Source organism: Chiloscyllium plagiosum, unplaced genomic scaffold (genome assembly GCF_037043375.1).
Source record: "Chiloscyllium plagiosum isolate Xiang-an unplaced genomic scaffold, Cpla_swu_hap1 HiC_scaffold_5, whole genome shotgun sequence".
Classification (NCBI taxonomy): Eukaryota; Metazoa; Chordata; class Chondrichthyes; order Orectolobiformes; family Hemiscylliidae; genus Chiloscyllium; species Chiloscyllium plagiosum.
The window spans coordinates 86,502,286-86,515,137 of record NW_028270143.1 but is presented as its reverse complement, the minus strand read 5'-3'; the positions used below and the strand labels follow the sequence as shown (position 1 = coordinate 86,515,137).

The window sequence follows — 12,852 nt, the reverse complement described above, 5'->3', positions numbered from 1 at the left end:
AAGGTAGTCAAGAGCACAATAGGTGGATGGAGGTGATAGGTCAGAGAGGAGGGTGGAGCAGATAGGTGGGAAGGAAGATTGGCAGGTAGGACAGGTCATGAAGATAGTGCTGATCTAGAAGGTTGAAACTGGGATAAGGTGGGCAATGAGGAAACTGGTGAAATCCACATTGGTGCCCTGGGATTGAAGTGTTTCGAGGTGGAAGATGAGGCATTCTTCCTCCAGGCGTCAGGTGGTGAGGGAGTGGCAGTGCATGTTCTCGGAGAGTGGGAGGGGGATTGAAATGTTGGGCCACGGGGCAGTAGGGTTGATTGGTGCGGGTGTCCCGGAGATGCTCCCTAAAGCGCTCTGTAAGAAGGTGTCAATTCACAAGGGTCTGTCCTGCTAACTTATTCTCTGGCAAAGAGATGCCCGCTGAGAACTCCCAAATGTCTTTTGAAGTGGGCAATGAAATCAAGGCTGGGCTTATTAGCTTTTTGCAGGCAATGAGTAACTTCCCCGAAGTCTGCCTGTTGCCTTGCAGCTGCCATGTTGGCATCTTTAATGCTATTCCCAAGCCAGGTGGAGGCTGCGCTTGCATTAACCCATGGCTCGGCGGGGAATTCAGTAGAAGTCTTCAGAGTGGCCCAGTGAGTCCCGTAACCACAGTAAAGCCTGGAAGTCCTGCGGTAAGCAGTATTAGATATCACATATTTGTCATGATTTGGAGATGCCGGTGTTGGACTGGGGTGTACAAAGTTAAAAATCACACAACACCAGGTTGTAGTCCAACAGGTTTAATTGGAAGCGCACTAGCTTTCGGACTACCACCTGATGAAGGAGCGACGCTCCGAAAGCTAGTGTCCTTCCAATTAAACCTGTTGGACTATAACCTGCTCACATATTTGTAGTAGCCAATTGAGGTATGGTACCGGGCGTTTTAGCGGCTGGGGGCATCCTGGAGCATGCTTCGGACCTCAGCCTGAGTCCAGGGCTTGTCGAGAGCGTAGTGCCTATCATAATGGGGCTGTGCTGGTTATCAGGGGGTCTGGGGCTTCAAGGCTGTGGCCATACTGCGAGTAAGTCTGGTGTTGGAGGCGGGATTGGTTTCTGCTTTATCTCAGTGTCCTGTCCCTGAAATGCTCCCTACAACAGATGCCTCTGAGACCCCTTAATTTGCAGTAGTGGGTGGGTGATGTGGTGTGTCAACAAATGCAGCAACCTTGCTTACTAGTGGGTTTGGCTCCAGAGTTGGGAAAGGAACTTCAGGATATTGAGGGGTATACGGCAGTGGGCGTGGAAACGGAAGATGCAAGCGTGTCTGAAAGTTGACAGCAGCTTTTAGTTTTAGGGAGCTGGTGCCCTTACACGACTTCCTTCCACTTTTCTAGGCATTGAATCCTACAGTCAGTGTCCCAAGAGCGGACTCCTTACCCGCCCTCCATTTTCTCCAATTTAAAGGAGCCTCCATATGGCCAATTTCCATGGGACCACCCATATAAATCGGAGGTAAAGGGAATGACCGATCTATTGTCACCCATTTCCTTCCATACCGGGCCAACCGGTGACCCTGGTGTTACCAGAGGATTTCCTACCTTGTTCTTCTAGCAAACATATTTACCGTGGCGTTTCTGTGTTCTTTGTGGGCGCGGACCGCCCTGTGTCAGCGGGACGAGGTAGCCTCGTCCCCGGGGGTCAGTCCTTCTCCCGAGGATTTCGAGTTCTGCAACCCCATTTACCTGTGAACGGTTGTGCGGGAAGCAAAGAACAGACAACAATACGAACACTGACAGGACAAACAGGTAAGACAAACGAACAAGACAAACACAGGCCTCCCTGGTCAATTTCTCAAGGTTTCCCTATTTTGAACTTGAATTATTGCTCAACAGCCGTCTTTCCCGGGTCCCGACTTGCCTTAGCGTCTCTCCCCAACTTAGGATCAGCCTGTTGGCTCAGGATGGGATCACGCAGTCAGCTGAATTTTAGGCAAAAATTTTTAGAAATTTAGAGAGGCGATCTTTCTGTTCTTCCATCTTGCCGTACCATCTGTCCATAACTTAGGATCTGCCCCGCACCCTCCGACTCAGGTCAAGATCATGCAATTGGCCGAATTTTAAAAACTTTGGTTCGCTCTGGAGCCCCGTTGTAAGCAAGGGGTCCTGACGACTTACGCCAAACTGTCGGAGAAATGTCCTGTTTCCAATAAATCTTCTATGCAGACCTTGTGAAATTTGCACATTTGTTTATTTCCCGATATCGTGGGAAGAGGTCAATGACCACTCAGCTCAGAATGACTGCTCAGCACAGATGAGTCATAACCGCTCCGCTCAGCTTCAGGTGTACTGTATACAGTTTATAAAGGGTTACAAACGGCTGATTATTTATTGAGAACAATACTGGTCTAACAACATTGATTAATTGAACAATGGTAATAGGTCGCTGGCAATATTACTAGTCTCGAACGTTAATTAGGTAAAAACAATGACTGCAGATGCTGGAAACCAGATTCTGGATCAGTAGTTGAACAATTGAAACTGATCGAGTAGCATCCTGTTCATAGTGGTAAAGGTCAGTAGCTATCAATATTAAATAGTTTGGTGACATCTTGTCTGTAGGAGTATTGTTTCAGCTGGAGCTCCCATGGAGAGAGAGACCCCTCAGGGTGGGTGCAGAGGTACAACAGCATTGTCAGTGAGAGAATTTCTGGGTCACAACTAACGTGTTTCCTCTGTTCAGGGAAATGGCTGTCACAGCCAGTTCCTGTGAATGGCTTCAGTAATTTAGCTAGGGGAAATGGCTTCTAGAGTCAAAATGGTTTCCCTTCTCCCACACTTCACTATCTTATCCAAAACGACAACATTGCATTGGAATGTAGGTTTGATTTTTGTGCTCCATTCCTATTGGGAATGTTAAACCTTCAAATGCGGAGGTAAAACTGTTCCCAGCAAGCTGCAACTGACACCACCATGATCAGATAGTTGAGACACAAGATGGATGGTCTGCCTGCCCTTAAGTGGTGCAAAAATATAGATAGAGAACTAAACGTTGCCCCAGTAAACAGAACCTGACTTATGTTTTGTGGTTTGTACAAAACAGATGGAAGTTACACTTTTATTATTTGTCAAGCCAGAAAATATTTCTTAAAATTTTAATGTCCACTTTCATACGACAGCTTTGATTAAAGCAATTAGAAAAAAACCTTTTCTCATCTTTGCAACTTTGCATATATTCCGCAAGTTGCCTTTATGCAATTTCAATCAATGGCAGGAAATCTTTTGAGTATCACACTTCTGTCATAGAACCCACAATAGGGTTCATTACGGACATGGTCTGTAAGTGTCGTGGTTGTTCAACTACATGATCACTGAAACAGAAATAATTTCCAGTAACAGCACTGGATACGACTCGAGAGTTGGAATATTAGGTATGTGAAAAATTACCATAGATTGACTGGGCTCTGAAACATACCATAGCAAGGTCCATATCTTCAGGAAGGGAGAGAATAATTGGGAATATAATTAGATTAGATTAGATTAGATTACAGTGTGGAAACAGGCCCTTCGGCCCAACAAGTCCACACCGACCCGCCGAAGCGAAACCCACCCATACCCCTACATTTACCCCTTACCTAACACTACGGACAATTTAGCATAGCCAATTCACCTGACCCTGCACATCTTTGGACTGTGGGAGGAAACCGGAGCACCCGAAGGAAACCCACGCAGACACGGGGAGAATGTGCAAACTCCACACAGTCAGTCGCCTGAGGCGGGAATTGAACCCGGGTCTCTGGCGCTGTGAGGCAGCAGTGCTAACCACTGTGCCACCGTGCCGCCCACGGTGGCACAGTGTCAATAAGTATCAATATGAAAAACGACAGGATTGTTTCAGTGTACTGCTGGAAACAATAATACAAACTTCTCCGATAGCTGCAACTGGGAAGATTGCAAATTGTTTTATTTAAATGCAGTTATTTTTTTGCAATGAAATTAGAAAATGTTGGAAAAGTCAAAATCTAAGAGCATGGATCGAAAAAGAAAGAGTTAAGGAGTGCAATCTGCAACTCCTTGAGGTGGTAAGAATAATGATGTGTGTGTCTTAATCTGTCAAGAGTCGGAAAATCAGGATCTTGCAGTCAACATAAACTTTTGTAACTAATTCCTCCTGCCTTAGGTGGCAAGATGAGTTCCTCAACATTAGGTACCAAGGAGTCTATTTGTATACATTTTTGTTGCTGGAATTAATTTCTACTTCCCAATGAACTTCTGCCCAATTGACATACTCGATGCTTCAGAAACTCAACTGCATAAGTGAAGCATGCTTTTTTATAAACAGAAATCACTCCTGAGGTGTGGGCATCACTGGCTAGTGTAGCATTTATTGCCCTTCCCTAGTTGCCCTTGAGAAGATGGATATGAGCTCCTTTCATGAATCGCTTGCTGTAGTTCCCCTTCAATGCCATGAGGGAGTGAGTTCCAGGATTTTCATTCAGCAATACTGAAGGAACAGTGACAAAGTCAGCCAGCAGTTTTGTCTCACAGATGGTACTTTAGTAGACAGGGTCAAGCAGCAGCTTTTGTTTCACAATCCTGGACTAGACTGTCAAATTTACATGGAGCAGGAAAATCAACGTTTCGGGCAAGAGCCCTTCATCAGGAATGAGGCAGGGAGCCTCGGGGTGGATAGATAAATGGGAGGGGGTTAGGCTGGAGAGAAGGTAGCTGGGAGTGCAAGAGGTAGATGGAGGAAAGGGGTAAAGGTAATAGGTTGGAGAGGAAGGGGGAGCGGACAGGTGGGAAGGAAGATGACAGGTGGGACAGGTCATGAGGCTGAGCTGGAAGTTTGGAACTGGGGTAAGGAGGGGGAATGGGAAATAAGGAAACTGGTAAAGTCCACATAGAACCCTTCAATCTGAGGACATCAGAGGCGGAAGATGAGGCGTTCTTCCTCCAGCCATTGGGTGGTAAGAGAGTGGTGGTGGAGGAAGCCCAAGACCTGCATGTCCTCGGCAGAGTGGGAGGGGGAGTAGAACTGTTCGGCCACGGGGCGGTGGGGTTGATTGGTGTGGGTGTCATGGAGATCTTCCCTGAAGTGCTCTGCGCGAAGGCGTCCAGTCTCCCCATTGTAGAGGAGACCGCATCGGGAGCAACAGATGCAATAAATGACATTGGTGGAAGTGCAGGTGAAACTTTGATGGATGTGGAAGGCTCCTTTTGAGCCTTGGATGGAGGTGAGGGGGGGAGGTGTGGTTGCAGGTTTTGCAATTCCTGCAGTGGCAGGGGAAGGTGCCGGGAGGGGAGGGTGGGCTGTTGGTGGGGCGTGGACCTGACCAGGTAGTTGTGGAGGACTTCAAGACAGAAGAGATGACCTGGGGGTTGCAGTGTGTGAGAGAGAGAGAGAGAGAGACTCACTGAGATCTTTGTAGAGAGATGAGGAGAACTTCTTCAAGGTAGGCATCCATGCAAGAGGATTCACAGGAAGGTTAAAATCAACTAGGCAAAAGTGATGCATTTATTGCATCCATTGCTCACAATGTGGTCTCCTTTACATTGGGGAGACTGGACGCCTTCTCGCAGTCAGGGAACATCTCCGTGACACCCACTCCGCCCCATGGCTGAACATTTCAACTCCCCCTCCCACTCTGCCAAGGACATGCAGGTACTGGGCCTCCTCCACCACCACTCCCTCACCACCCAACACTTGGAGGAAGAACGCCTCATCTTCTGCCTCGGAACACTTCAACCCCAGGGCATCAATGCAGCCTTCACCAGTTTCCTCATTTCCCCTCCCCCCACCTTACCCCAGTTCCAGCACCTGTGCCACCTGTCATCTTCCTTCCCACCTATCCGCTCCACCCTCCTCTCCCACCTATCACCTTTACCCCTTCCACCATCCCACCTATTGCACTCCCAGCTACCTTCTCCCCAGCCCCACTCCCTCCCATTTATCTCTCCACCCCCGAGGCTTCCAGCCTCCTTCGTGATGAAGGGCTCCTGCCCGAAACATTGATTTTCCTGCTCCTCGGATGCTGCCTGACCTGCTGTGCATTTCCAGCACCACTCTAATGTTGACTCTAATCTCTAACATCTGCAGTCCTCACTTTTGCTTGTCAAATTTACATTACAATCTGGCCAAGGACCTGTAGCTTTTATTTTCAAAGTTGACTAGTGTGAGATCTAGGGGTTTTATTGAATAGCGCTGGAAATGTGTTGCTGGAAAAGCGCAGCAGGTCAGACAGCATCCAGGGAACAGGAGAATCGACGTTTCGGGCATAAGCCCTTCTTCAGGAAGGGCTTATGCCCGAAACGTCGATTCTCCTGTTCCCTGGATGCTGTCTGACCTGCTGCGCTTTTCCAGCAACACATTTCCAGCTCTGCTCTCCAGCATCTGCAGACCTCACTTTCTCCCGTTTTATTGAATAGACAACAGTAAACTTTATCACACAGCTTCTGCTTAAATTAGTTATTTCTTGAACTGAATTACAAATAGGCAAATAATTTATATTCACAGAAAAACTTCAAAATTTTGGCACACCTTCACAAATGGTGGAAAAACTATACTGATAACTGCATAATTTCCCAATTTAACATCTATATTTTTAAATTGCAATTTAGGAACAATTCCCATCACCCATCATCCCTTTATCAAAGCATAATTTAATATGAAAAGGGAAAGACATACTTTCAATCTCTGGCCTCACAGCGCCAGAGACCCGGGTTCAATTCCCGCCTCAGGCAACTCTCTGTGTGGAGTTTGCACATTCTCCCCGTGTCTGCGTGGGTTTCCTCCAGGTGCTCCAGTTTCCTCCAACAGTCCAAAAATGTGCAGGTTAGGTGAATTGGCCAAGTTAAATTGCCCGTAGTGTTAGATGAAGAGGTAAATGTAGGGGAATGGGTCTGGATGGGTTGCGCTTCGGCAGGTCGGTGTGGACTTGTTGGGCCGAAGGGCCTGTTTCCACACTGTAGATAATCTAATCTAATCTAATCAATATGAAAAGGGAAAGACACATACTTTAAATCAATACTGCATAATAATACATTTTAATTCAGTAAATGCTCTGAAGAAAGATCTAAATCCTTTCCTAATAATAGGTTCTGAGCTGAACCAGCATCGCTCAGGATAGGAATCACTTTAGGCTCTTGGACACCTTATGAGGTGACTTCTCCTTCAAATATAAAACACTTCATAATCCTTGGCAACCCTAACTATTCTCATTCTAAAAACATGAGACACGAAGGGTATATTCTAAGTTTCACTGTTTTCAGTCTCTTTGTGGAAATTCCTGTTATTTGCATCAGTGCCACTGGCTTAACATTTCCTTTAGTGGCACTGTCTTTTCAAAAGATGACTTAAGCATTGGTCTTAATGCCACAGTTTTACTATTCTGCTTCCAACAATTTACTTTCACATACCCTGTATTAACAATAATTAGATTCCCTAAGTATGAAACAGGCCATTTGGCCCAACAGGTCCACACAGACCCTCCAAAGAGTAACCCACCCACACTCATTCCCCTACCCTATATTTACCCCTGACCAAAGCGGCTAACACTATAGGCAATTTAGCATGACCAATTCACCTGACCTGCACATCTTTGGATTGTGGGAGGAAACCGGAGCACCTGGAGGAAACCCACGCAAACATGGGGAGAATGTGCAAACTCCACACAGACAGTCGCCTAAGGTGGGAAATAGACTCGGGGTCATGGCGCTGTGAGACAGCAGTGCTACCCACTGAACCAGTGTGCTGCCCATTGTCTACTGGCATGAGAACATATTGGCTTCACACTGTAAATTATACACTTTAATCTCCATTATTATACAGCTTATAATCAAGGGGACAGAGCCAGTTGATACGTTATTTCAACAGAGAGGAAGTATCTAATTCCAATCACCATGAAGGTTCCAAATGCGCCTCCACTCTTCCCAACATCACCCAGCAGTTCTCAGCCTCTCAGTCCCAAACCGAGGCTTGAGAAACTGCCAAAAAGTGCACCTGCTGCCCATACCAACTGCATAGCCCATTATGAAGTCCATTTTAATCTTGTCAAATCAGCTGGGCTGTGACGGTCCATATGGTCCCTGTGACTGGCCCACAAATCCCATGTAAGGATTCATCTTTTTGACTAGCATAACTTCTGCCTTCTTTCTGAAAACGAATTCTTGTCTACTCCTCCAGTTAATATGACAATATATGAACATTTATCTGCCTGAAAAATGTCATATACATCTGCCAGAGCTGTTGGCCTCTTTGATCTTTGGTACCTGACACTCCGGTCTTTAATTCCTTTTGGAATGCTATTCCACAATTCTTCCATAATCATGATTTCCATTACATTTTCAAGTGATTGCTCTAACTTCAATTAGCAAAACTATCGATCCCATGGGATTTCTTTTTCCTCAGTGAATTCAACAAAGGTCTGACTGGGTTTCAGCTTTACTGTCCTAAACCTTAATTGGTAAACTTCAGGAACAGTTTTAACTGCCATGTTATCTGACTATTGATTTTCTGAAAGAGTAGAAAAAAAATCCATTACTTTACTTGTCAGTTCACTTTGGAAGACATGAGTCAATGCATTATTTGGTCATTTTAGTTGTTTAGCAACTTCTTAGGGGAGAAAGTGAGGTCTGCAGATGCTGGAGATCAAAGTTGAAACTTTATTGCTGGAACAGCACAGCAGGTCAGGCATCATCCAGGGAACAGGAGATTCGACGTTTCGGGCACAGGCCCTTCTTCAGGAATGAGCAGAGAGTGTTCAGCAGGAGAAGATAAAAGGTAGGGAGGAGGGACTTGGAGGAGGGGCGTTGGAAATGTGATAGGAAATGTGATTCCAACGCCCCTCCTCCAAGTCCCTCCTCCCTACCTTTTATCTTCTCCTGCTGAACACTCTCTGCTCATTCCTGAAGAAGGGCCTGTGCCCGAAACGTCGAATCTCCTGTTCCCTGGATGCTGCCTGACCTGCTGTGCTGTTCCAGCAATAAAGTTTCAACTAGCAACTTCTTAAACAAGAGAAAATATCTCTTTGCCTCTTCTTCTGTAAATTCAGGCATGAAACAAAATGGGAACAGAGCTCATGATTGAAATATGAGGCCACCTAGAGTGCTATTCTAATAATCAGAACTTTAGTGATTAGTCAATCCTAACCATTTGTCTGCTATATACACATAATGAACAGTCAGGACAAGAGGGTCTAGTCTCAGAATAAAGAGGTGCTCATTTAACACCAAGATGAGGAAGAATTTCTTCTCTCAAAGTGTTGTGAGTCTTTGGAATTCCCTATCTTGCCACAGTGAGCTATAGAGCAGAATCCTTGTATATATTAATTGCTGTGATGGATAGATTAGAGCCATAGAGTCACAGCATGGAAAAAGATTCTTTGGTCCAACTCATCCATGCCAACCAAGTTTCCCAAACTAAACTACTCCCACTTGCCTGTGTTTGGCCCATATCTCTCTAAACCCTTCCTATTCATGTACTTGTTCAAATGTCTTTTAAATGTTGTGACTGTACCTGCATCTACCACTTCCTCTAGCTGTTCATTCCATATACTGAACCACCCTCTGTGTGATAAACTTGCATTATCAGGTCCCTTTTAAATATTTTTGCTCTTAAAAATATGCCCCCTAGTTTTTAATTCCCCCACCCTAAGGAAAAGACCTTTGCTCAGTCACCTTATCTATGCCTTTCATGATTTTATAAACATCTATTAAGTCATTCACCAACCTTCTAAACTCCAGTGAAAAAAGTCCCAGCGTATGCAGTGTGAGATATTGTATTATGATTCTCTTTACTAACTCACTCACAAGCAGTCTAAGTTTACTATACCACAATTTCATTCATTCATTCATAAAACCGCATTTTTGTAGTACATTTTACTCCTACAAGATAAACAAAGTTAAAAATCACAGAACACCAGATTATAGTCCAACAGGTTTAATTGGAAGCACTAGCTTTCAGAGTGCTGCTCCTTCAGGTGGTTGTGGCAGCCACCTGATAAGAAGCAGTGCTCCAAAAGCTAGTGCTTCCAATTAAACCTGTTGGACTATAACCTGGTGTGATTTTTAACTTTGTAGACCCCAGTCCAACACCAGCAGCTCCAAAAGATAAATTAAATTAAACATTCCTTCCTAGCTGCCAACCCATTACTGTTTCTTTACACCTTTCAATTCTTAACAGCCCCATGCTGCAAGCAGTGTTTAGACCTCTTTCTGTATCAAAGGCTACCCTAAATAAGTGTTAACACTGTAATCTACTCAGAACAATGCCAGCTCACTATGTATCTCCATAACCTCATCGAAACCATAGAAAGATTATAATATTAATTAGTCCTTAGTAATCATCTCTCAGGACCTGAATAGGCTGCAGGACATCAAACCTATAGTTTGCTGATTTTTATTTCTTTGAAATTTCCTTACACACAACCTATTTCTATAATACTGTACTATCTATTTCTAACTTTTATTTAGGACTATCGACTTGTATTAATGTATAAATTTATACTTATAAACATAATAAATAAGGCTGCTACCTCCTTTCAGAAACTTACTATCAAAACAGCACTTCTGTGAAACTGCATGAATGAATGAGTAAGAATTGTCAAAAACCGGCAATGGTAGATGAAATCTCATGATCCAACTGCAGGAAATCAGTTTTAATTTCCTCTATACTTTTATTTAGTGCACACATAATTTCTCACTTATTTAGATCATATAGATCTAGTTTTTCTACTAACATTACTAATTTTAAAGACAAAAGGACTAACACCTCTTAATTATGCAAGCTCAGACAGGACAGACACTCTAATCCCATCAGGAGTAACTGCCAGCATTAAACTGTCTCGTGCTTCCCCAGCACAGATGTCACGCAAACCTGTGTACAATAGATACAACCATATGACACCTTGGTGCTAAAGTTTCAATGTATGTAAAAACTGTGTATAAAAGAGGCTACTGTAAAGCTGTACTTTGGATTCCATCTCTGCCTCGAACTGTGCCCTTGTGGATGCTCAATAACGGGGCTATTTTTGCCAATCACTGATCTCGGTCACTATTGAAAATGATCTCACACCAGCCTCTCCTTATAACTCAAACACTCCAGTCCTGGCAATATCCTTATAAATCTTTTCTGCACTCTCTCCAATTTAATTATGTCCTTCCTATAACAGGGTGATCAGAACACTACACAGTACTCCAAAAGTGGCCTGTTCTTGATCAACAGGGAATCAAGGGTTCTGGGGAAAGGGGCCTATTCCTGTTCCTATTTTGAATAGTCTTATGGTCTGTCCCTATGTTATAACACCTCCAAACAAATTCATTCAAGATCATTTTTTGTTACCTGAAACCATCCAAGAGTCTTGTGGCAGCCTAGAGGTGTACTCACCTTTGGGCTAGAAGATTTGGGTTCAAAGTCTTACTTACTGCAGAATAGGTTGACTTTTCTTTAATCTCATAAAATGCAAGGGTCTTGTGGTATAGTGGCAATGCCCTTACGTCTTGTCCAGAAGAAGCAGATTCAAGTCCCCCTACTCTGGATACATGTCATAACATGTCTAAACAGGTTATTTGAAGAAATAAATATCTCAACCATTGAAATCACATAGTGCCCACTAAAACCACTGAGGCCTTATTGACCAGTAGGGGCAGGAGTACACTATCTCCGCGCATTTTAATTTAAATTTTGTCATTTGAACATTTCACTTTTGTTACAGTGGGTCTTCAAAAGAGTACATCATACAATCCAAAGCATGTAATGGCCACCAGAATAGTTGAGGCCTTCTGCAGTCAGTTGGCACTGTGAAGGATTGAGTGTGACCCTTCATCTAAAATTTAAGTAAATTTTTTTTAGTTTAACTTGAACATTTGATTTTTGTTACAGTGCTCCTGGGCTGTTATCCTTGAATTTGATTCCAATCAGTTTAATTTGTTTCAACTAATTTCATCCAATTCTGAGCTGATTTCATGAAGGACTGAAAATAGACAATAGATGCAGGAGTAGGCCATTCTACCCGTCGAGCCAGCACCACCATTCATTATGATCATGGCTGATCATTCTCAATCAGTATCCTGTTCCTGCCTTATCCCCATAACCCTTGATTCCACTATCCTTAAGAGCTCTATCCAACTCTTTCTTGAAAGTATCCAGAGACTTGGTCTCCACAGCCTTCTGGGGCAGAGCATTCCATACACCCACCACTCTCTTTGGGTGAAGAAGTTTCTCCTCAACTCTTATCTAAGAGGCCTACCCCTTATTTTTAAACTGTGTCCTCTGGTTCGGGACTCACCCATCAGCGGAAACATGCTTCCTGCTTCCAGAGTGTCCAATCCTTTAATAATCTTATACGTCTCAATCAGATCCCCTCTCAGCCTTCTAAATTCCAAGCCCAGTCACTTCAATCTTTCAGCGTCAGATAGTCCCGCCATTCCGGGAATTGACCTCGTGAACCTACGATGCACTCCCTCAATAGCCAGAATGTCTTTCCTCAAATTTGGAGACCAAAACTGCGCACAATATTCCAGGTGCAGTCTCACCAGAGCCCTGTACAGCTGCAGAAGAACCTCTTTGCTTCTATACTCAATTCCTGTTATGAAGGCCAGCATGCTATTCGCTTTCTTCACTGCCTGCTGTACCTGCATGCTTGCTTTCATTGACTGATGTACAAGACCACCTCAATCTCGTTGTATTACCCCTTTACCTAACTTGACTCCAATTAGGTAGTAATCTGCCTTCCTGTTCTTGCCACCAAAGTGGATAATCACACATTTATCCATCCACTCACCTAGCCTGTCCAGGTCACCCTGTATTCTCCTAACATCCTCCTCACATTTCACCGTGTCATCAGCAAATTTGCTAATATTACTTTTACTACCTTCATCT

General features: G+C 44.2%; 1 protein-coding gene and 1 pseudogene across 8 annotated transcripts in view; one reads left to right on the top strand and one right to left on the bottom strand.

The window, feature by feature from the left end:
• LOC122550035 (uncharacterized) overlaps nucleotides 1-12,852 on the top strand; it is a 342,505-nt gene that overhangs the window by 17,132 nt on the left and 312,521 nt on the right. Inside the window, exon 1 of one of the 8 annotated variants that reach the window (XM_087987402.1) lies at nucleotides 1,625-1,781. The exons of the other annotated variants lie outside the window; for them this stretch is intronic. The gene's annotated coding sequence lies outside the window, so the exon portion shown is untranslated. Of the gene's footprint in view, nucleotides 1-1,624; nucleotides 1,782-12,852 lie in introns of those variants that run through there. 8 annotated transcript variants of the gene reach the window in all.
• Nucleotides 7,811-8,096, bottom strand: LOC122550037 (reactive oxygen species modulator 1 pseudogene; annotated as a pseudogene).